Source organism: Oncorhynchus kisutch, linkage group LG16 (genome assembly GCF_002021735.2).
Source record: "Oncorhynchus kisutch isolate 150728-3 linkage group LG16, Okis_V2, whole genome shotgun sequence".
In the NCBI taxonomy this organism is placed as follows: Eukaryota; Metazoa; Chordata; class Actinopteri; order Salmoniformes; family Salmonidae; genus Oncorhynchus; species Oncorhynchus kisutch.
In genome coordinates this window covers 21141613-21166787 of record NC_034189.2, presented here as the reverse complement: position 1 = coordinate 21166787, position 25175 = coordinate 21141613, and the positions used below count along the sequence as shown (strand labels likewise).

The 25175-nt window shown below is 44.2% G+C and overlaps 1 pseudogene; it reads right to left on the bottom strand.

The window, feature by feature from the left end:
* LOC109906245 (dedicator of cytokinesis protein 11-like) overlaps positions 1-24622 on the bottom strand; it is an 84105-nt pseudogene extending 59483 nt beyond the window's left edge.
* Between the last annotated feature and the right edge of the window lie 553 nt (positions 24623-25175).

Sequence of the window (25175 nt, the reverse complement as noted above, 5' to 3'; positions counted from 1 at the left end):
CATATGGTATCATGTAGTAAAATATATTTGATATTCTTAAAAGTAGTCACCCTTTGCCTTGATGACAGCTTTGCACACTCTTGGCATTCTTTCAACCAGCTTCATGTGGTAGTCAAATGGAATGCATTTAACAGGTGTGCCTTGTTAAGAGTTAATTTGTGGAATATCATTCCTTCTTATCACTCTTAGCTATGATGTGGGTGTGCCCCAAGGGTCAATACTGGGGCCCCTCCTGTTCAGCCTGTACATTAATGATCTGCCTTCTGTCTGTACTGGGTCTGAAGTTCAAATGTATGCAGATGATACAGTGATATATGTGCATGCAAAGAGCAAACAACAAGCTGCACAAGAACGCACTACTGTAATGGTCCAGGTTACAAAGTGGGACAGTGACTCGTGTTTGCATCTCAATGTGAAAAAAACTGTTTGCATGTTCTTCACAAAGAGGGCAACAGATGCTACTGAGCCAGGGGAGAAGCTCCAGGTGGTATCTGATTTTAAGTACCTTGGCATCATACTTGATTCCAACCTCCCTTTTAAAAAGCATGTGAAAAAAACAAATTCAAATAACCAAATTCAACCTAGCTAATTTCCGATTTATAAAATATATATTAAATCTATGATACTCCCCCACTTAACATACTGCTTGACTAGTTGGGCCCAAGCTTGCTGTACAACATTAAAACCTATTCAGTCTGTCTACAAACAGGCTCTCAAAGTGCTTGATAGGAAGCCCAATAGCCATCATCACTGTTACATCCTCAGAAAGCATAGGCTCCTGAGTTGGGAAAATGTTGTGCAATACACCAACGCATGTCTTGTATTCAAGATCCTAAATAGCCTGGCTCCCCCTCCACTCAGTATTTTTGTTAAACAGAAAACCCAAACATATGGCAGCAGATCCACAAGATCTGCCATGAGAGGTGACTGTATAGTTCCGTTAAGGAAAAGCACATTTAGTAAATCCGCTTTCTCTGTGAGAGCTTCCCATGTCTGGAATACACTGCCATCAGACACACATAACTGCACCACATATCACACTTTCACAAAATGCTTGAAGACATGGCTAAAGGCCAATCAGATTTGTGAACATGGTCCCTAGCTGTGTGTTGCCGCTTTCCATGTTGTCTGTAGCTTGTGAGGTGTGGAAACACTTTGTTGCTTTTATGAATTTTGTCTTGCTGCTTTTTGTTCTGTTGCTCTGTCTGTATGCTACGTCTTGCTTGTCCTATGTTGCTCTGTGTGTGCGCACTGCTCAATGATTGTCTATATTGTAATTGTTTTTAATAACCTGCCCAGGGACTGCGGTTGAAAATTAGCCGGCTGGCTAAAACCGGCACTTCTACTGAAACGTTGATTAAATGACAGTCCATCATTAATTTAAGACAATCCATAAAATTTAAAGAACAAGCGCAGTCGCAAAAACCCTCAAGCGCTATGATGAAACTGGCTCTCATTAGGAAAGGAAGACCCAGAGTTACCTCTGCTGCAGAGGATAAGATCATTAGAGTTAACTGCACCTCAGATTGCAGCCCAAATAAATGCTTTGAAGAGTTCAAGTAACAGACTCATCTCAACATCAACTGTTCAGAAGAGACAGCGTGAATCAGGCCTTCATGGTTCGAATTGCTACAAAGAAACCACTACTAAACGACACCAATACGAAGAGACTTGCTTGGGCCAAGAAACACGAGCAATGGACATTAGAATGGTGGAAATCTGTCCTTTGGTCTAATGAGTCCAAATTTGAGATTTTTGGTTCCAATCGCCATGTCTTTGTGAGACGCAGAGTAGGTGAACGTATGATCTCTGCATGTGTGGTTCCCACCGTGAAGCATGGAGGAGGTGGTGTGGGGTTGCTTTGCTGGTGACACTATCTGTGATTTATTTAGAATTCAAGGCACACTTAACCAGCATGGCTACCACAACAGCATTCTGCAGCAATACATTATCCTACTGGTTTGCGCTTAGTGGGACTATCATTTGTTTTTCAACAGGACAATGACCCAACACACCTCCAGGCTGTGTAAGGGCTATTTGACCAAGAAGGAGCGTGATGGAGTCCTGTATCAGATGACCTGACCTTCACAAATCACCCGACCTCAACCCAATTGAGATGGTTTGGGATGAGTTGGACTAGAGTGAAGGAAAAGCAGCCAACAAGAAAGAAGAGATGAAGGGAGAGAGAGGAAATGGAAGAGTTGAATAGAGAGCGAGACCGAGAGAGAGGAAATGGAAGAGTTGAATAGAGAGCGAGAACGAGAGAGAGGAAATGGAAGAGTTGAATAGAGAGCGAGAACGAGAGAGAGAGAGAATGGAAGAGAGGAATAGAGAGAGAATGTATGGTAGCAGTCCCTCATGCAGTGGCAGCAATACATACTCTCCCCTTGTCTGAAATCGTCAGTCAAAACATCAAACAGAGAAAAGTAATTCGATTTCCTCGTTCAAAGACAGCAAGTGTCACAATCTCCAGGCTACAACAAAACATTGGTCCAAGCAGGCGGTTCGGATTTTAGCAATCATGAAGAGTTTAGGAGTTTCCTGGATAGAAGGAGGTAGCAGAAGTGGGTTAGTTGCATGTCGACTCAGTTGGCGTTCAAACTGCAAACGTGGCGGTTGATGTTATGGAGGCATCACCTACCTACTGCGCCAAAAAGCTCCGTCGCGTTCGAAATCAAATCTGACAACCACAAGCGAAACAAGAGGGAGGAGAAACAAATGAGTAAAATAAATGAACATAGCATGCAGTACTATTATCAGAATATACTGTGGCTTTGGTAAATATCATTCATAGAATTAATTTAACAACCCCACATGGTCTGCTCTGTATTAGACTTGATCCTCAAGGGTCCTTGTACTGCAAGTAGTTTTTTTTCCATCAGTAACATTAATTGATACATTAAAGGGAAATTTCACCACTTTTCAAACTCATATTGAGGATGAATATAAGGTTGAAAAGTGGTGAAGTTTCCCTTTAAGTGACCAGGGAGAAAGGAAAACCGGCATAAACTGCAGAACAAGGCCTGAGTTATGCACCTCAGTTATAGATGGTTGTGTGTGGCACGCCTAGAAATGAGAATGAACAGAGCGGACTTGGAAGCTCTAACCCTGGCAATTGACTGGTACTGTATACTCACAATGGCTGTCTGGTATTGGGATGCAATCATGTCCATGGTATTTTGGAATGTTCTATCAACGGATGCTGGATTGCCATGGTAATGTAGAATGTTCATTCAAATGATGCTAACTGATGTGGCTCATGCAATGGAATGGATTTTTTCTAATGCCAGTTGAGTTGACTCAACAAATCACGGCACAGATTAAAAGGGTACACTTCCTGACTTGCCTTCTTGGCATGGGTACACTCAAAATGTCTGCCAATCCACCCACTATGCCATCATTGACTTGAATGGTGACTCCCTTTCTATTCATTTTTATTTCTATGGTGGCTGATAGAACAGAGAAGCATGGCGTGAGATTAGGAGCTCCTTACCCTGTACTCTCTGCAGCTTGGTGCGGCCGAAGGCCATGGGCAGGTTGAGCGGGATGTAGTGCTCGTGGTTACACACCGTCATCAAGAAGTCAAACTTCATCTCCGTCAAGACCTGTCAGTCAACAAACCGCTCTAGCGTTACAAAACAACTCCTAAGACAACACACTGTTACTGTAATTTAATTATGCCAATGTGCTTTCATCAATTGAAAACGCTTAATCTATTTTATGAGAATTTATAATATTCTTGTTTGCATAAAATAGACGCAGGCCAGTCTTTCAATAATAGGTAACAGAATTTATTCTCGGAGTGTGCTGACACTTAACCACGAGCAACAGTTTACATACAGATCATGACGTCATTTCATTGCTTTAACAGAATCCCCTCTTCTCGACCGGGACAAAGTGAGGTGAAAAGTTCATTCTAACTTACTAACACACTCCCAGGTAACTTTTGACCCCTCAACATTATCGATCACCACTGAGCTGACAGTTCTAATCAACAGAAAAGATAGTGAGTGCATTCCTAGGTTATCTAAAAACCCCAGAGCTACGTTTCTGTTTCTGTTTATTTTCATCCTACAAATGATTGAGATAGAGATGATTTTCAATCCCAGAGACAAAACATTGTAGAGCCACCGCAATCGGAGGGTTAATTAAAAAAAATGGATGTACATGTTGATTTTTATTTGTTAGTCAAATATGGTAAGGCTGATAATATAGTGTTGATCAAATGTGTAGGCATGTTGAAGGACTGCTAGAGGCTTTTTATTATACCTGCCATACTGCGTTATGTTACGGTAGTCAGGTGTATAGCCTGTATAATTATACTATTATCATTCATGATCCATTATAGCACGCTCTTATTTTCTATGTAGGGCACATTTACCACAGTCAATGTGCATCTACTGTCTATAGAAACCTGTACAGCAGGCTGTTTTAGTTCCCAAGTTGCATTAATGATACATGATCAACAATAGCAGAAGGGTTATTGTACAGGACCTATATAATACACGTGTATATAATAAAATGATCAACAATTTAAGAGGTACTGTGGTTGGTACTGTTGTTGGCGTCGAGTACTTTGGGGTCTTTGAGTGTGAAGGCACACATGTAGTCGGTGACTAGGCTGAAGACATAGCCTCTGTTCAAAGGTCAGACAGCGCTATGGAGACAAACACAGATCAGGGCATTAAGAAGACAGGGCTAACCAACTAAGCACACCAAGGACATCTTTCATATACAACACCTCACTTACACGTACACTGAATTCACCACACATTATCGCTAGTTTCAGAAGGGAGTTTGGTCTTTAACGAAGACCTCAATATCAACAGTATTCCTTTTTCAGAACAGCAATAGTGTATTTTGTATTATGTCCATCCATTAGCGTATGGTTCAGGTACTGTAATGTATGGGGGTATGTAGTGTATGGTTCAGGTACTGTAATGTATGGGGGCATGTAGTGTATGGTTCAGGTACTGTAATGTATGGGGGCATGTAGTGAATGGTTCAGGTACTGTAATGTATGGGGGTATGTAGTGTATGGTTCAGGTACTGCAATGTATGGGGGCATGTAGTGTATGGTTCAGGTACTGTAATGTATGGGGGTATGTAGTGTATGGTTCAGGTACTGTAATGTATGGGGGCATGTAGTGAATGGTTCAGGTACTGTAATGTATGGGGGCCTGTAGTATATAGTTTAGGTACTGTAATGTATGGGGTCAGGTAGTGTATGGTTCAGGCAGTGTATGTGGGCCTGTAGTGTATGGTTCAGGCAATGTATGGGGGCTTGTAGTGTATGGTTCAGGTAATGTATGGGGGCCTGTAGTTTATGGTTTTTAGGTTGACACAGCGGGCCTCCTCTGGGATCTCAACATGGCGGATGGTGATGTGAGGCATGATGGACAACAGCAAGGACTGGAGCACCTGGTGGAAACTGTCTGGAAACCTCTGGGCACGGGCATCTGGTAGGACACAACACACTCATTTATAGATGTCGACAAGATGGTGACCCGGGGCATGTGAACCTCTGGGCCGAGCGACAATTCAGTTCAATAAGGGCTGAATCTTAACTTGGGGAAGGCAATTTTCCAATTGAGCTCAATGGATGTTCTATGGGTATAAAGTGTGTGGATTTGTGGTTCTGATTCGCCCCAACTACAGATAAACAAATCTTATATTAACCAATAGGATAGGAGGAAGGAACAAGTGTGCTCTTCTGGTCATTGAGAAATAGATTTCTTTCACCACAGCTGGATGCCTAAGAGATGAAACATGACTCACTAAAATGTGCACAACTTCTATAATCCTCAAATGTACTCGTAAATATTATGCAACCTTAGTTTATCTGCAGTAAAGGCTTCAGTCTGGATTTTACTGGGCCTGTTTCTAAACTGTTGCCAAGATAGGAGTACAAGCAGGAATATCCTTATCACCAACTGAACTTTGCATATCTGTAGAATGAGGAAGTGTTCATTGCCACATTTTATGCAGTGAGGAAAGAGTGTGTGAAATGTAACACTGCAGCGCCACATGATAAAGATTTGCATATAAAGAATGCTAACTGTTCCCCTCCACCTGAGGGCTTGTCAGGGATGGCTGTTTTGTGTGGGTGTGTGAACTATCTTCGATGTGGGACACAAGACAAACCCCTATTCAGAATAGAACATGCACCAACCTTGATCCTGTTGCCCTCCTGGAGGTACTGGGCCATGGACTTGGCCATTATCTCAAAGAAGAACCAAGAATACTAGAAAAGAAGAAGAGGGACAGAAGAAGTTGGACCTACTGCTCAATTGTGAAACATTTAGATAGCGTCCCGATTGCCACCCTATTACTTCATAGTGCACTACCTTGGACCAGAGGCCTGCATAATGCCCTTGTCAAAAGTAGTGCACTACAAAGGGAATGCGATGCCATTAGGGATGCATCCTTCCTAAGAAAGATCATATCAACAGTCTGACAACAACAAAAAACATCAATGGGATCTATAATATGGGCTTTATAATACCGGCTTCGTGTGCAGGAATCCTGGGTGTACCGACAATAGAAAACTGCGCAAAAGTAATTGTTTCGAAAACATGGTGGGCTGTCAAAACATGCCTATTAGTGACACAAGAATGTAAGGAAACCACTTTCCCTTTCAAGGAACAAGTGGCTGGTTCAGTTGCATGTGCTGCAGTGATACCTGCTGGTCAGTATGGGAATGTACATGTTTTGCTTGAATGTAACAAGTAAAAAAGTGTGTGCATGCTGCTGTTCCTGCAAACGCTAATGGGGATGTAAATAAACACACACACACACCTTGAGCAGCTCGTTGCTGGTGTTGAAATCTGCTGTCTGTTTGAGGATGGCTGTAACTGCGGTGGCCAGGACTTCATGAGTGGTCCAAGAGTTCCCAGACACAAACACATACTGGGGACACAACACAGAAATAGGTATTAATACACAACCTTCACATTATCACTTTCCATGGTATGTTGAACATTATCCCAAATGAGAAATGAATGAACTTGAAGTAACTTTCAACTGAAAATGCATTACGCATCTTTACATTCATCAGTAAGGCAAGGATCAGGCATTGATTCTGCTCATTAAATGTAAACTTTATTTAACTAGACAAATCAGTTAAGAACAAATTCTTACTTACAATGACGGCCTACCCCGGACAACACTGGGTCAATTGTGCGCCGCCCTATGGGACTCCAAATCACAGCCGGTTGTGATACAGCCTGGATTCAAACCTGGGTGTCTGTAGTGACACCTCTAGCACTAAGATGCAGTGCCTTAGACCACAGCGCCATTCGGGAGACCCAAAATGATTATTGACTGTCGTGTGTGATGCCTGACGTTTTTACCTTCAGAAAAGAGCGCAGGTAGTTTTCCAGTCCTTCCTCATGGCACCGGGAAACAACGTGTATAATCACACTGAAGAGTTAGAATATTATGGTTACTTTCCTCAATCTACATCCATTAACGCTTCCAAAAACACATTTCAAATAACCTCGTCCCAAATCTGTTTGTGCCGTTTAGCAAACTCCTGTACAGTGACTGTTGTGTTATATTTGACAACAGAAAAAAGGCCTTTTCAAATCAATGGACTTATAACTCACATTCACAACTCTGACTATGTCTAGGTCACTATTTCATGGGGTCAGATCATGATAACGTCATAGGGTCAGGGGTCAAGACTCACCGGGTGGAGTTGACAGCGATTTCTTGAGCTTCTTTGGTTGCCTTGGTGAGCACCTCAAACAGCTGCATCAGCACAGTGGGGAGGAATTTAATGATCACCTGAGCCTCCATGGCATGCAGGCACTAGGGAAGGGAGGGAAGGAGGGAGAGAGATGGCGAGAAAGAGAGAAAGGGTTGTGAGTGAGAGAGAGAGACAAAGAGAGCGAGAGAGAGAGAGAGCATGACCAGTAGGAAATTAAGTTAAAATATATGAGGGTTGAAGTCAGAGAGACAGCAATACCAAGTGATAGCGTAAATGAGGCTTCACAACAGAAGTGTCTCTCTCACCTTTATGATACTTGATGAGTTCTGCTGGGTTGCCCTCTGAGGAGGACCTTATCAGTTGGCAGTGCTGGAAGAACTTGTGGAGGTGCAGATCATAGACAGAGAAATACAGAACACAGATGTCTTATGGTGTTTGTCACAATAGCTTTAACAAGCTGTTTTAAATGTTGGAAGGTAGAAGACATACTTCAGGGTATAGTGTTGAAGCTACATTGGTCTTCACTTTGAAAAGTGGCTTGCTGTTTTCTACCCATTTTATATCTGGCGCTGGCTGTAAGGAGAAAAAAACAAATACAATAAAGTGATTTTAATATCCTGCATTTTTCAATAACTCATAGTGTGCAGGGGTGTAATGGTTCACCAAAGCCAAGTTTCGGTACGTATTGCGGTTTTGGAGTCAGGGTTTGGTTTCGGTACAGCGGGAAAAATAAATGCCATTCATAATGTTCCTGGCATTCCATTCTGATGCTGTGTTTGTAACCACGTGGGAGGTGGGAATTTAGCAGTTGTGAAGTCATAAATACCAGTTGGATGCATTCATCTAAATCTGAAATTTGTTGAGAAATGCAGACAGGCTAATGGCCAACAAGCTGTGTCAACTATGAACCAAAAGTACAGCTATCACGCTTGTAAACAAATATAGAGTTCTTAAAAAACCATTAATAAATTGCTCTTCATAAATAATGTTTTGTTGTTGCATTTAACTGCCGAAAATACTGTAATAGCCATTTCCTTAGTAGGTGAGGTCAGAGGTCACCATGTGGGAAAGCGGGTGCTTGGGATGTTATGGTGCATTCAAGACAACTGGGAACTCTGGAAAAAAATGAGGTCAAATCATGACTGTGATCTTCAGGTCGGAAAGTCGGCTATCTAAAAGGTTGGAATTCCGAGTGTGATGACCGGTCATAAAGATCCCAGTCGTATGAGTTAAATTCCTAATTCCCACTTGGTTACGAATGCACCATGACACTGCCTCCTTCAGATGTCACCAGAGAGGCCAAAACTCCATCCCACCAAAACAGGGGGACATTTCAGGCGGTCTTTTCAAACAGCTCTTACACTAAAAGGGCATTATCATCATTTTCACAATTTCACAGAATTATCCCAACCTCAGTGTGGAAATATATATAAAACACAGGAAAATATGTATTTTCACTGCATTGGGTCTTGAAGTAAGCGCCCAATGGTGCATTGGGCAATTAATTAAAAACTTTTGCATTGGTTTGCTTATATAGAGATGCTACTACCTGTTTGCTGAAATGGGTGAAAGAAGGAGGTTCTTAACGTGGCTCGAGCACTTTCATGAGGTGCTGAAAGCCCCTATTCTCAACCACAGAGAACGGGCGCATATCTGCGGCAATAAACCAGACTGTAAAAAATAGCCTATCTATCGCTCCTGTAATTTCTTTGGCCAGGTCAGAATCAGCTGCCAAGGGCTGCTTGAATGCAGAGGGGAGACGATATTGTTTCTTTGCGTTTCCATCTTGCTTTGTTATACTGGGGTGATGTCAGTGTAAATGTGTCAACATATTTGAGGTGTTGGCAGCTGCAGAGGCTATTCTCATTGAGCATGGCAACATACTGTTAATGTTTCATCCATCACTCTCTGTCCATCGCCGTGGTAATCTACTGGGAAGACAAAATGTCTCTCATCTGTAGATTTAAATGATGGAGGATCCTCCAAGTCTGGTTCATCAACCCCACCACTCTGTCCATCGCCGTAGTAATCTACTGGGAAGACAAAATGTCTCATCTGGAGATTTAAACGATGGAGGATCCTCCAAGTCTGGTTTATCAACCACACCACTCAACATTGTACCGAACTAAAAGAAACGTCCCTTTTTCAGGACACTGTCTTTCAAAGATAACTCGTAAAAATCCAAATAAATCCAAATAACTTCACAGATCTTCATTGTAAAGGGTTTAAACACTGTTTCCCAGGCTTGTTCAATGAACCATAAACAATTAATGAACATGCACCTGTGGAACGGTTGTTAAGACAATTAGACAATTAAAGTCACAGTTATGAAAACTTAGAACACTAAAGTGGCCTTTCTACTGACTCTGAAAAACACCAAAAGGAAGATGCCCAGGGTCCCTGCTCAACTGCGTGAACGTGCCTTAGGCATGCTGCAAGGAGGCATGAGGACTGCAGATGTGGCCAGGGCAATAAATTGCAATGTCCGTACTGTGAGACACTGAAGACAGCGCTACAGGGAGACAGGACGGACAGCTTATCGTCCTCGCAGTGGCAGACCACGTGTACCAACACCTGCAGAGGATCGGTACAACCGAACATCACACCTGTGGGACAGGTACAGGATGGCAACAACAACTGCCAGAGTTACACCAGGAACACACAAAATAGGCTGAGAGAGGCTGGACTGAGGGCCTGTAGGCCTGTTGTAAGGCAGGTCCTCACCAGACATCACCGGCAACAACGTCGCCTATGGGCACAAACCCACCATCACCAGGGGTGATGGTCGGATTCAGGGTTATCGTCGAAGGAATGAGCGTTACACAGAGGTCTGTACTCTGGAGCGGGATCGATTTGGAGGTGGAGGGTCAATCATAGTCTGGGGCGGTGTGTCACAGCATCATGGGACTGAGCTTGTTGTCATTTCAGGCGATCTCAATGCTGTGCGTTACAGGGAAGACATCCTCCTCCCTCATGTGGTACCCTTCCTGCAGGCTCATCCCGTTTCTTTTTCTGCTGAGTTTAGTTCCCGGCTGCGCCTCACAAAAAGATTATTATTAAAAGATTTATTACAACTTGCAAAGATGCTGCAGTCGTTTTAATGGAATAGCCTGAAATGTTGTTTTTTTCAGCTCAGACTTACTCAAGAGGCACAGGCCTACAACGCAGTGTAAACATAGCCTATTGGCCTACTGTTTTGATTTTGTATTTAAAAAAAAAAAGGATTCATTCAGGTTCAGTGCGGACAAAACCGAGGTCCCCGTACCAAATACGTGTACCATTACACCCCTAATAGTTTTTCATAATATCGTTCTCCAAATGTTTTAATCAATGTCATCTCAGTCATATGCCACTAGCATACAAGCAGGAGAAACCTCTTCCCTGACCCCAGGTTCTCTCCAGTGCCCAGAGGGTTGTACCTTCTTGGCGTCCTGGGTCTTGTCATACAGGTATCCAGGGGCAGGGTGGCAGACACAGGCAGCTGTAGCTCTATAGACTGCATCCTGCCATCTTTCAACAGAGGGGCCCAGGAGTAGCCCACTGTTACAGAGAGAGATGGACGTCTAAGGTAATGGAGGTAGATGGTAGATACACACACTCAAGACAAATACACTAAACAGACACACGCACACCCTCAAAAACAAAAACACACATTCACACACAGACCGCTCCTAGTCTTACCCAGGGACTGGACTCCCTCTCTCTTCTTGGTGCTGGTCTTGGTACTGATCTCACAGCTGATGTGGTAGAAGGTAAAAAGGATGTGGTGTTTCTCATGAACATGGACTGGCAGCTCAATCTTTACCTGTATAGGTAGGGAAACAATCAGTCATTAATATTAGTGATAATGTTCATAGGAACCCAATCAAAAGTATAAATGTATGCACTCACTACTGTAAGCCGCTCTGGATAAGAGCATCTGCTAAATGACAAAAATTTAACATTTTAACAATTTGGTCAAAAAGCTCAATTCTTCCTACTCTCCCCACAAGGGGGCAGTAACAGTGAGTAGTATAATGTTCAGTCTGCCTGCACGTGCGCTCTGCTTCACAGGAAATAACACAGACAGCCCATGGCATAGTATTAAACTAACGCCAATTAAACCATAATTCTCAGTATGACTTGATCATGTGTCAACATCAATAGTGCTGTCCTTTCACTTGTTGAAGCTGGTCTTCCTCATAACTCACTGGAACTCATTTAGTTAACTATTCAGCAAGGCATGGGGTATTGGTCCAGGAATTGGTCACTGGAGAGTAAAGAAAAGTGGGGGCTTGGATGGTGAGTGTGTGTGGAGTCTAATCCATATACCAAACACAAGATGCCCCCGCTCCTGTGGGTCTGAGATAGTCTCCTGTCCTCACCTCTCCCTCCCTTTTCCCTGGCCAGCGAGGCTCTGGTGGGTGTCTGACTAGCCCAGTGTGAGGCAGAGTTACAGGATTAACCCGGAAATAACTGGTGGACTGGACTTCAGTAGAATACTGTACTGTAGACCGACCATGTTTTAAATAGGCTTTAAAAACACCAACTTTTCAACTCCTTCCCCTATAGTGAAGCTTTGACAAGACATGATGCATTGTTCAAACTCAACTGTTTAACTGTTTTGTAGATGTGAACCATGGGAGGGGGGGCTTGGCAGGTCAGGTTTATTGAGCAAGGGTCTCACTCACCTCGTCATAGAACTCAGGGTTCTGGTTGTGGTGGAGGACGGCCGCACAGGCACTGGAGGTGAAGAGTGTCTCCCCTGGCTTTCCGTAGATACACTGAAACACACACACATACATTATTAGTCATCTACTGCTCATCCTTCGATGTTAGGGTATGCCAGTGAGTAAGTCTACAGAAATCTGTGAGCACTGATAATAACTAGACAGAAATGGTTTCAAAGAACTGTATAATCACATCTAAAATACAATGCCAGCCTCTCATGGCAGAACTTGCAACACAAGCAAACAACATCTGTAAGAAGAATGGGGAAAACTAGCTGTTCACCAGTGTCAGTTAGGGTTGGGTTTGAGTTAATGAAAGGAGAACTCTCTCACGCCAGGCTAAACTGGCATGAGAGACCAAGCAGAACCAGGTGAGGGAAGGAGGAGGGGCAGGCTGAGTTGCCTAAGCCCATGCATGTGATGTGGCTTTGTGAATACATGCCGTGAAGTCAACCTGTTTGGAAGTCCAGGCAGAGGTCTAGATAATTGACCCTGATATGGCAGACACAGTGAGGAGGAGAGGGGGATCCGTTCGGAACGGTAATTAGGACATTGATTACTTTGGTCATTCCTCATTACTGCAGAGACGAGAGGCAGAGCCTCGGGCTAGGTCCCAAATGGCATCCTATTCCCTAAGTAGGGCACAGCGTTTGAGCAGCTCTGGTGAAAGGTAGTGTCAGAAGTAGGGCACTACCCTGGGAATAGGGTGCCATTTGCGACACAGCCTATGAGAGCGGTGGAGGTCCTCTGAAAGAACAGAGTGAGCAGAGCTCAAATGAACAGCTCAGTCGAGGGAAGAGACAGTTTCAGATCACATGATTATGGGTTGTGTACCAGCATGGAAAAAGTTGTGCATTTAGAAGCCCTGTTCCTGCGGCAACAACATGTGAAAGTGCGGTGATTACACAGTGATGCTGAGGACCCTTTCCCTGGCTAGAAGGACTGGAATCTCCAGCATGGAGTCTTATCTTCAGAGTGGGGTGAGAGTACAGAAAAGACCAGCACAGCAACAAACAACTAAAGCAGGCAGAACTTAGGTCTACAGTACGGTACTGTAAATGCTAGCTTCCTAAACCATTGGCTATCATTCCATCTAAAAAACTATTCTTTAGCCATTTGATGGAGGTTTCCCACCCAGAAATATTCTACGTGTGTGGATGTTGCTCAATGTGTGAGTGAGTGAGTAAGTGATCTCATTAGTTCTCCTTGCCAGCTGTAATAACTGGCTTAGGTCAGAGTTTTTTTCTCTCCTCTATTTTTTTGGCAACCACTCTGCCACTCCACTGAGTTGGACTTTATCAGCAGTTAGTCTTCTTTCCTACGGACTCCCAGTTATTTTCATCACCTCACACACCTCTCATCCAAAACAAACGCTCACCTTTAGAGGGGCCGCGCCTTCTTCGTCCGAGTCTCTGAACTGCACACACACCGCTACGTTTCTTGCCTGGAATGATAAAAGACACTTCAGTCAACACAATAACTCCCACAGGAAGGAGGACAGTCAAGAAGTAGTGAGCTGTAAACACAATAACCAACTGCCCTCAATGCTTGCAAGTCAGTTTGGTGTTGCTATTTCCACACTGATGACTAAAACAATCTCCCTCTCTCTCTCTCTCTCTCGCATTCCCTCTCCCCTTCCTCCCTCCCTCTCTCTCACTCACTCACTCCCTCCCTCCCTCTTCTCCCCCACTTTGGCGAAGCTCTTCTGGTTGGCGTATTTCAGCTGCAGGGGATAGACATACAGGTGGTTCTTGAAGACAGTGAAGGGGTACTTGGCCTCCTCAGGGAGAAACTCCTCGATCTTCACAGAGACACTCTCACACTCCTCCTCAAAGGGCTTGACTGGGATGTAGGACGAGGTCACCGTGTCTGAGGAAGAAGAAGGGAGGACATTAGAGCAATCGATGTTAGAATGTCTAAAGTAGCTGTTATAAAGGCTTTATAAATGCATACATACGGGGGGCAAGATTAAAGTGTTCATTAGTGCAACTAATCAATATAACTCGTCATCAACCATAATCAACTAATTCAATTAACCACTAACACTTTGACTTATCATTCAATCTAATGTAAACGACAGACTAAAACAACAGTAGTTAAGGCAAAAGTTTGAATATGGATGGTGTACATATCTGAATAAAACTACCCACTTGAGAGGTCTGGAGGCACACATTCGATGGTGACATTTAGTTGTCCAGGGATAGTCTGCAGCTTGCTCTTCTCTGGCCTAAAGGGTGAACGTGCATGAAACAGTCAAAGCACTAGAAAACCAGCCTGCAGTGCAAACAGACACTAGGATACCGACTGACATATAGCACAGTCAGCACGCCAAGCCACCTACAGTGTACTGTCACAGCCATATTGATGACTCACTTCCTGAAGTCAGCCAGCATCTTGATGAGGTCATCGGTGGAGATCTTGCTGCTGTCCTGGCGATAGAGAGGAGAGAACTTCCCGTCCATGTCCAGACTGCCCTGGGCATCATTAAACACCTGCCTGGAGAACAACAGACACAGATAGGATCATATTTACTGTGTAGAAGCACAGGAGGCTGGTGTCACCTTAAAGGGCTCGTGGTAATAGCTGAGGCGGAAAGAGTGGAATGGTGTCAAATACATCAAACACACGATTTCCATGTGTTTGATGTCATTTCATTCGCTCCGTTCCATCCATTATTATGAGCCGTCCTCCCCTCAGCAGCCTCTACTGTGTAAAACACACTCATATTTACCTTGGTGTGAAGAGGATGTGCACCATACAGGAACACCTTATATGCAAATAAATGATCATCACACTGTCTCAAAGTAAACATTATAGTGACGAGCTAAACTACTTCTATGCTCGCTTCGAGGCAAATAACACTGACACATACATGAGAGCACTAGCTGTTCCGGACGAGTGTGTGATCACACTCTCCGCAGCCGATGTGAGTAAGACCTTTATTAAACAGATCAACATTCACAAGGCCGCAGGGCCAGACGGATTACCAGAACGTGTACCTGCAAGCATGCGCTGACGAACTGACAAGTGTCTTCACTGACATTTTCAACCTCTCCCTGTCTGAGTCTGTAATACCAACATGTTTTAAGCCGAATACCATAGTCCATGTGCCCAAGAACACTATGGTAACCTGCCTAAATGACTACCGACACATAGCACTCACGTCTGTAGCCACAAAGTGCTTTGAAAGGCTGGTCATGGCTCACATCTGTCAGGATTTGGCCAGGGTTGTTCCGGTTTTGGTCACTAGATGCCCCCATTGTGCTTTTTGACCCTTTTGTTTTCTTGTTCCCAGTTATTATTTGGACCTGTGCCTCGTTTCCCTTGATTGTATTTAAACCCTTAGTTTTCCTCAGTTCTTTGCTCTGTGTTTGAATGTTAGCACCCAGCGCCAGTGATGCTGTGAACATTTGTTGCTCCAGACTCTCTTGTGGAACTCTGTTTTTGTTCTTGTTTATTTATTTTTTGATTATCTTTTGAGGCTTTTTTCTGCTGTACCTACCACCTTGTGGATTTACCTTTTTGACTTGGAGGATTACCTTTGTTCCCTTGGAATTACTTTTGACCTTGTGGATTTATATTTTTGCCTGAAGAACTTTCCTTTTACTTTATTAAATCACCGTCTCAAGTACTGCTGTGTCTGCCTCATCTTCTGGGTTCTGCCGACTTGTCACGCCTTGGTCTTAGTATTTTGTGTTTTCTTTAATTATTTGTTCAGGCCAGGGTGTGACATGGGTTATTGTGTTGTCGTATTGGGGGTTTTTGTAGGCATTGGGATTGTGGTTGATTAGGGGTGTGTCGAGTGTAGGCTTGGCTGCCTGAGGCGGTTCTCGATCAGAGTCAGGTGCTTCTCGTTGCCTCTGATTGGGAACCGTATTTAGGTAGCCCGAGTTCGCTTTGTATTTCGTGGGTGATTGTTCCTGTCTCTGTGTAGTTTCACCAGATAGGCTGTAATAAGTTTCACGTTCCGTTTGTTGTTTTTTTGTATTTATTAGTTATTTCATGTATCGTTCCATCATTTGTTTTCATTAAAGATCATGATTAACCACCACGCTGCATTTCGGTCCTCTCCTTCAACAAACGAAGAATGCCGTTACACGACTATTCGTGGCTCAGTTTGCTAAGTGACTGTTGCTCACACCGGAGACCTGGGTTTGTAACCGGGTCCTGACAACATCAACACCATTATCCCAGAAACCCTAGACCCACTATAATTTGCATAACGCCCCAACAGATCCACAGATAATGCAATCTCTATTGCACTCCACACTGCCCTTCCCCACCTGGACAAAAGGAACAACTATGTGAGAATGCTATTCTTTGACTACAGCTCAGCATTCAACAACATTGTCACGCCCTGGTCGAAGTATATTGGGTTTGTCTTTATTTATTTGGTCAGGCCGGGGTGTGACATGGGTTTATTGTGGTGTGTTTTGTCTTGGGGTTTTGTTAGGTATTGGGTGTGTGGCTTAGTGGGGGTATCTAGCAAAGTCTATGGCTGTCTGGAGTGGTTCTCAATCAGAGGCAGGTGTTTATCGTTGTCTCTGATTGGGAACCATATTTAGGCAGCCATATTCTTTGAGTGTTTTGTGGGTGATTGTTCCTGTCTTTGTGTTTGCACCAGATAGGGCTATTTCGGTTTTCACATTTCATTATTTTGTAGTTTCTTCATGTATAGTTTTTCCTTCATTAAAATATCATGAATCATCATCACGCTGCATTTTGGTCCGATCCTTGCTATACCTCTTCGTCAGAGGAGATAGAAGAAAGCCGTTACAAACATAGTGCCCTCAAAGCTCTAAGCTATCACTAAGCTAAGGACCCTGGGACTAATCACCTCTCTGCATCCTGGACTTCCTGACGGGCCGCACCCTGGTGGTAAGGGTAGTTAACACATCCGCCACGCTGCTCCTCAACACAGGGACCCCTCAGGGGTGCGTGCTCAGTCCCCTCCTGTACTTCCTGTTCACTCATGACTGCACGGCCAGGCACGACTCCAACACCATCATTAAGTTTGCTGATGACACAACAGTGGTAGACCTGATCACCGACAACGAAGAGACAGCCTATAGGGACCACAACCTCTCCCTCAACGTGATCAAGACAAAGGAGATGAGCACACCCCCATTCTCATCGACGGGGCTGTAGTGGAGCAGGTTGAGCGCTTCAAGTTCCTTGGTGACCACATCACCAACAAACTAACATGGTCCAAGCACACCAAGATAGTCGTGAAGAGGGCACGACAAAACCTATCCCCCCCCCCCAGGAGACTGAAAAGATTTGGCATGGGTCCTCAGATCCTCAAAAGGTTATCCAGCTGCATCCTCGAGAGCATCTTGACTGGTTGCATGACTGCCTGGTATGGCAACTGCTCAACCTCTGACTGCAAGGCACTACAGAGGGTAGTGCGTATGGCCCAGTATATCACTGGGGCAAAGCTTCCTGCCATCCAGGACCTCTATACCAGGCAGTGTCAGAGGAAGGCCCTAAAAATTGTCAAAGACTCAGCCACCCTAGTCATAGACTGCTCTCTCTGCTACCGCCTGCTACCGCACGGCATGCGGTGCCGGAGTGCCAAGTCTAGGTCCAAGAGGCTTTTAAACAGCTTCTACCCCAAAGCCATAAGACTCCTGAACATCTAATCAAATGGCTACCCAGACTATTTGCATTGCCCCTCCCCCTCTTTTACACTTCTGCTACTCTCTGTTGTTATCATCTATGCATAGTCACTTTAATAACTCTACCTACATGTACATATTACCTCAACTAACCGGTGCCCCCGCACCTTGACTCTGTACCAGTACTCCCCTGTATATAGTCTTGCTATTGTTATTTTACTGCTGCTCTTTAATTACTTGTTACTTTTATTTCTTCTTATTACGAATATATATATTTTTTAAACTGCATTGTTGGTTAGGGGCTCGTAAGTAAACATTCCACTCTAAGGCCAACCTGTTGTATTCGGGGGCATGGGACTAATAACATTTTAATTGATTTGTTTCACTTCTTATTATATTGGATACATTTAGTGTAGGAGAGCACATTGAGATTGTGGTGTGTACATTCTATTCATCTGCCGTATGATAGCACAACGTGAGTTGGTAGTGTGTATGAGTTAAAATCTGTGTCTTACTTGGCAGCCCAGGCGAAGGGCATCCTATACTGGACCAGGCGCTGACACGTCTGCTTGGCAGCCTTCAGAACCTTCTGGGCTGTCTGGAGGGGAACACAATGAGTCCAATGTATAGGTGATAACACAGGCTTTATGATTTATAACAGTGGAACAGCAACTCAATCGATGGAACTGAGACCACAATAGGAAGCAATTCAATTTAAAAAGACACTTTAAAAAGTAGCTCTCGAACCATTGGTTTTGGGGGGGGGTTGTTATGTAAGTCCTGTCTCTGACACATGGTCTAATAATAGCAATAGCAGTAATATGGTTGAGAGAGGCACGAAGGAAAGGACCTTGTTGACGTCTGAAGCGGCAAACAGACACACGCACCACATGCACACGCACACACGCGTAGACACACGCGCACCACACGCACACCACACGCACAGACAAACCTTGTTGATGTCTGAGGTCTTGATGTAGGGCACAGCAGTGTGTAATGCCATTCTGTAGGACCTTCTCCACTCTGGCCACCAGGAAAATATCAGCATGGGGGTTGGTCACTGAGAAGATACCCTAGAGGAGAGGGACGGAGGGATGAGGGTTTAAGACTGTATCTAATATACCCTAGATGAGAAGACAGATGGGTGGAGGAGGGTTTAAGACTGTATCTAATATACCCTAGATGAGAAGACAGATGGGGGGAGGAGGGTTTAAGACTGTATCTAATATACCCTAGATGAGAAGACAGATGGGGGAGGAGGGTTTAAGACTGTATCTAATATACCCTAGATGAGAAGACAGATGGGGGGAGGAGGGTTTAAGACTGTATCTAATATACCCTAGATGAGAAGACAGATGGGGGAGGAGGGTTTAAGACTGTGTCTAATATACCCTAGATGAGAAGACAGATGGAGGGAGGAGGATGAGGCTGTTAAACATGATGCAGACCTTAGTGGTGGAAAACATTGCTATTAAACTTCAGGCAGGGAAGTGGCTGGCTGTCGTTTGTGGTTGAAGTTAGAGGAAACCCAAACAGAACTCAAACTATTATGGGGTCAGTGATATGAAGCCAACCGTGGCTCTCACAGTGTCATGTGCGAGCACAAACACACACACAAAACCATGATATTCCTGGGAGTGGCAGCACAGTAAGAGTGGAGTTCTTGAGACATGAATGGGACATTTGGATCAGTAAATATAAATCAGCTGTGACATAATGAGTTCCATTCAAATGCTCTAGCTGTGGCTTGGCTAATGACAGTACGGCGTGGCCTAGCTAATGTCTGCTACCATAACAGAGTTACATGGCCGACACCCTTAAAACAACACTTTATTCACAATATAAATATGTCTAAAGCTGGCGGAAGTAAGTCTGCCAATGCCAGTACCAGAGAGATGGGACATTAATAAGGGACCTGACTAAGGGGAGCCTGCCAGTATCAGTACCAGTACCACACCTTAACTACCGTTGTGCTGCTGCTACTGACCGATGCAGTAGAGAGCTGAGGGCTGAGGGTTGAAGGAGGCTGTCCTTGGACTACACCCAAACAGCACCTCAATTTCACTGTGATCTGCTGCCTCCGTGTCTATATTCAGACAGCCTATTTCTGCGATTACTGTCTATTTCTCGGTGTCCTGCTAGACTTTGCTAGGTCCACACGCACAAACTGGGCAAGAGCTTAATCAAGTTCCATTTTTTGTGTCATCAGCATGCATTGTTTGACCAATGAGAGTGAGAATGACCATTGTCTTGATTGTTTCTATTCTATTTGATGCTCTGTTCTTCATTCTGTTTCTGGGTCTAGATGTTATCCACAGTTATTTTCCATTATTTCCATTTCACAGGGTATTCTGCAGTGTTCCATCCACCCTTGCCTATGTTCTTGCTGTTATGTTTCAAGTCTAGGGGTGGCAGGTTCAGAACTGTAGTGGTCTGATTGTGTACTGTGATTTACTGCTGGGCACTGTCAGTATTGCTCCTGTGTAATCCTGTTAATGGGCCCAGCAGGAGTGTGTGAGTGTGTGTGTGTTATGACCTGAAAACTGTTTTGGTAAATAGCATGGTCTACAGATGTCACGACTTCATCCGAAGTCGGTCCCTCTCCTTGCTCCTTGCTCCTTTCTAGCCATCGCCAATCCACCTCTCATTTTCCATTTGTTTTGTCTTCCCACACACCTGGTTTCAATTCCATCAATTACATGTTGTGTATTTAACCCTCTGTTCCCCCCATGTCATTGACCGGTATTGTTTATTGTAAGTGCCTGTGCACCTTATGTCTGGTGTGTGTGGGGTTGTGTACCCATTTATTGATTGTTCTGTTTTCCCGTGGTTTTTATTATTAATCTGCGCAGTTGGAAACACAGTTTTCGCTCTCCTGCGTCTGACTTCTCTGCCGCCAGTACGTACCCCTTACAACAGCTTATCATGAGGTATCGTAACTTAAACGAGCAGAACCCAGAGACATTCCTTAATATTAGAGATTGCGCACCAGCTGTTGTTAACAAAGAGACCCCCTCCCCCCGGAGCTTACCGGACGATACCGTTCTGTCCTGCCGATGTACAGCAAAACCAGCTAACTGTATTTTATCCATGTCCTTGTTCAGACATAACTCCGAAAAGCATAGTAAAGTACAGTTCTTCATGTCCCTTTGATAGGATAGTCTCAAATAGAGCTCGTCCAGCTTATTCTCCAGTGATTACACGTTTGCCAATTTTTTTATTTTACCTTTATTTAACCAGGCAAGTCAGTTAAGAACACATTCTTATTTTCAATGACGGCCTGGGAACAGTGGGTTAACTGCCTGTTCAGGGGCAGAACGACAGATTTGTACCTTGTCAGCTCGGGGTATTTGAACTCGCAACCTTCCGGTTACTAGTCCAACGCTCTAACCACTAGGCTACGCTGCCGCGTAGGGTAGAGGGTAGAGGCGGTCTGTCCACTCGCCAACGTAGTCTTGTCAGGTATCCCGCACGCTGGCCTCTATAACGCCACCTCTCGTCATATGTCAGGGATTTGGGCCTGGTCCGGGTCACCATCACCAATTTGTTTCATCCCACTTGATTTTATGTTGAGTAGGATAGCAGTCTACACGATAAGTAACTTGTAATATTGGAAGTAACCATCTGGATGTCACCGTGATACAGTCTACACTACTCAATGGGTAGTTTGTGCTGCAAGCCGACAACACAGTGTCCTTCACTACGGCATTAACGTCTAATGTTATATTTTAGTACAAAAAATAGAAACAATTAATGAAAAAAAAGGGACTATGATTCTGAACACTCGCAAGTCACAACTTTTTCCTCGCTCAAGTTTCTAGCTACAAGCAGTAAACTAGCTAGCTGGGAAGGGTTAATTAAGATGACTGACTGAACCAAATCTACTCGACTAGCTTCTCCCTTGTTTCAGAAAGGAGCAAGAAAGTTTCATCACGCAGAAAGGGACTCAAACGCACGAATGCCTGGCCGTCCCGTCTTGAGTCAGCAGTTTTAGTGTTCATATCATGTAATTATACTCATTTTGCAATGTGGTGTGGTTTTACAGCTTATTTCCTGCACGGTGGCGAGAAATGTTTGCAGTTTTTAACATGACACCTGAGTGACGATGAAAATATCAAATGGGGGCCCCCCGGGCTCTAATTCGACCGTAATTGCCACAGGTTCAGATAGCTGGCCGCTAGACTAACTTACTTATCAAAATGTGTTTTGCTGACATGTGCTAAAAAAAAATGCTGATGCACAACCAAGTTTCGAAATTGCATCTTGTGTATTCTACCTTGTAAGTTGAGACGCCGACTGAGTTTATCAGAGGGTCTTCAAAAGGGAAGACTCTTCCCTGTCACATCAACTGAAAATTTAAAAGATGGAATCTGTATTAAGTGAAACAGCCCACTGTTCGCCCCCAGCGGCTTTGTATCGTCACGTCTACTCCCGCTCCGGCGCTCGACATCACCGGTCTAAGCACGGGTCCTGGCAACCCATCTTTATGGACACCTGGCAACCATCATTACGCACACCTGCGTCTCATCATCAGTCACACCTGGACTTCATTACTAACTTGATTATTTACCCTTTGTATAGCACTCTGTTATCAGTCATCAGGTAGTATTGTTAATGTTTCTCTGTCAGACGCTTCTCTTGTTTTGTGTCGCTCCATGTTCGCTATCATTAAACTCACTAACTGCACCTGCTTCCTGACTCCCTGCGTCTATGTAACAGTTATTGTTTTTGTCTTGTTGGTGAAAGGGAGGAGAAATGGAGAAGAGAAGCCTCCGGCAGCGTGGTGAAAGCTAATTGCAGTACATATTTTGTTGTTCTATCAAGCCTGTAATGATGTCAGAGGGAAAAAAAGGAGAGTTCGTTGTTTGCAGTAACCTCTTTGTTGTTGTAATATCCCAAACTGTCGTGGCAGTTTAACTAATTAAGAATTACACCTTAATGTATTTATATCAAATAAGGGAGAGACAGACTACATTTCTAATCTTGGGATTCTGTGATCCCACCATAATTTCTACAGAAAAACAAGCATGATTTAGCCTACTCATATGTGTGTGTGTTTAAACAAACCTCAACACAACACAAGCCAACACACAGGGTATATGGCAGGTAAGGTCACTATGGTCCTACCTGAGTAGGGGAACGCAGCAGAGACTGACACCGTCTGTAGAATGGGCAGACCATTCCCATTCCCTGCATCACTGTTCACTCCTCCATTCACCCCTCCTCCTCCACCACCTCCCTCTGATGTAGGGGAGAGTTGGGAGGTGTCGGTCAGCATCTCTCGTACACAGGGGGGGGGTTGAGGTCCACATGGAAGTCAGAGGAGATCTTACAGCTCTTAGACACATTAAACAGAGCCAGGCTGATGAAGAACGGCTCCACCTGGATAACAGAGGTAGATGGGAAAGTGAGTGTGTGTGTGTGGGAGAGCGTGTCTGTGCATTTACGAGGTACAAACAAAGAGCGTGTGTGTATGAGTGTATGTGCACTTATGTAGATATAAGCATATTGAATGATGGCCATTCCTTTCAGGAACCATTAAGCCTATCTATGTTTGAGTTTAAGATGGGAGGAGGAGAGCAGAACTATTTCCTAACCACGTAAATGTCAGTCAGCCAACATCCCCAACTCCCCCCCAGCTCTTTAAATGCTCTAGTGGGTATGAAGTTATTCATCACTGTCTTTCATGTCTACGATAATCCACTCTGAAGGAGGGAGAGAGGGAGTACTCACTAGTGTGCTCTCTATACTGCTGGCTGATGTCAAAAGAGGCACTGCATTCATCTCACAGCAGAATGCTAACTAACTACATTCATCAGGAAATGTGAATGTGGATCATGACATAGGTCTCTGTAGTGTAATTTGTATTTACATTAAAATATGTACTATTTTAGGATAATACTTTTTATACTTAAACAGATCAAATAACGATATCAACATAAGATGAATATACAGCATGAAACATGAAAAGCCTGATGTTCATTTTGTATCTATTCTGTCGAGGTGTAGTGGTGACCTACGCTGGAGCAGAAGGGTGTGTGTCTATGTGACCTTACATTGTTGAGAACCCCGTCCCCCCTCTCGCTGACACAGCCCTGCAGGCAGAAGGTGAGGTCATGGCAGCTGCCGTTGATGCGTCGGCCGAAACATCTCCTCAAACGGCTTCACGTCAGGCTCTATACCCGAGAAGTACAACCTCTGGAGGGGAGAGGGGAGGAAGAAGTGGAAAGGAGTGGAGAGGCGGGAGGAGAGAGAGGAGGATGTGGAGGGGAAGGAGGAGAGGGAGGTCAGGAAGAAAGACTAAGGAGGGAATGTTGGTTAGCTTCTGGCATCCATCATCATGGAAACACATCCAATGTACATACACAGACATTCTCTGATTGAGACGTTCACTTGATGCCAGTCAAGCCAGCAGGGCCCTGGGACTGCCCAGACAGACACATTGTTAATCTACAGGTACACATCTATACTCATCATACCATAGGTCTGCTTTAATAGACTCAAACATTCAATCAAATCAAATGTTATTGGTCACATACACGTGTATAGCAGATATTATTATGGGTGTAGCGAAATGCTTGCATTTCTAGCTCCAATAGTGCAATAATATCTAACAATGTCACAACAATACACACAATCCTAAGTAAAGGAATGGAATTAAGAATATATAAATATTTGGGCAAGCAATGGCGGCATAGACTAAGATACAGTAGAATAGAATACAGTATATACATGAGATGAGTAATGCAAAATATGTAAACATTATTAAAGTGACTAGTGTTCCATTATTAAAGTGGCCAGTCATTTCAAGTAAATGTATAAAGGCAGCAGCCTCTAATATGCTAGTGATGGCTATTGAACAGTCTGATGGCCTTGAGATCGAAGCTGTTTTTCAGTCTCTCGGTCCCAGCTTTGATGCACCTGTACTGACCTCACCTTCTAGATGATAGCAGGATGAACAGGCCGTGGCTTGGGTGGTTGTTGTCCTTGATTATCTTTTTGGCCTTCTTGTGACATCGAGTGCTGTAGGTGTCCTAGAGGGCAGGTAGTTTGCCCCCAGTGATGCGTTGGGCAGACGGCACCACCCTCTGGAGTGCCCTGCGAATGCGGGCGGTGCAGTTGCCGTACCGGTGGGTG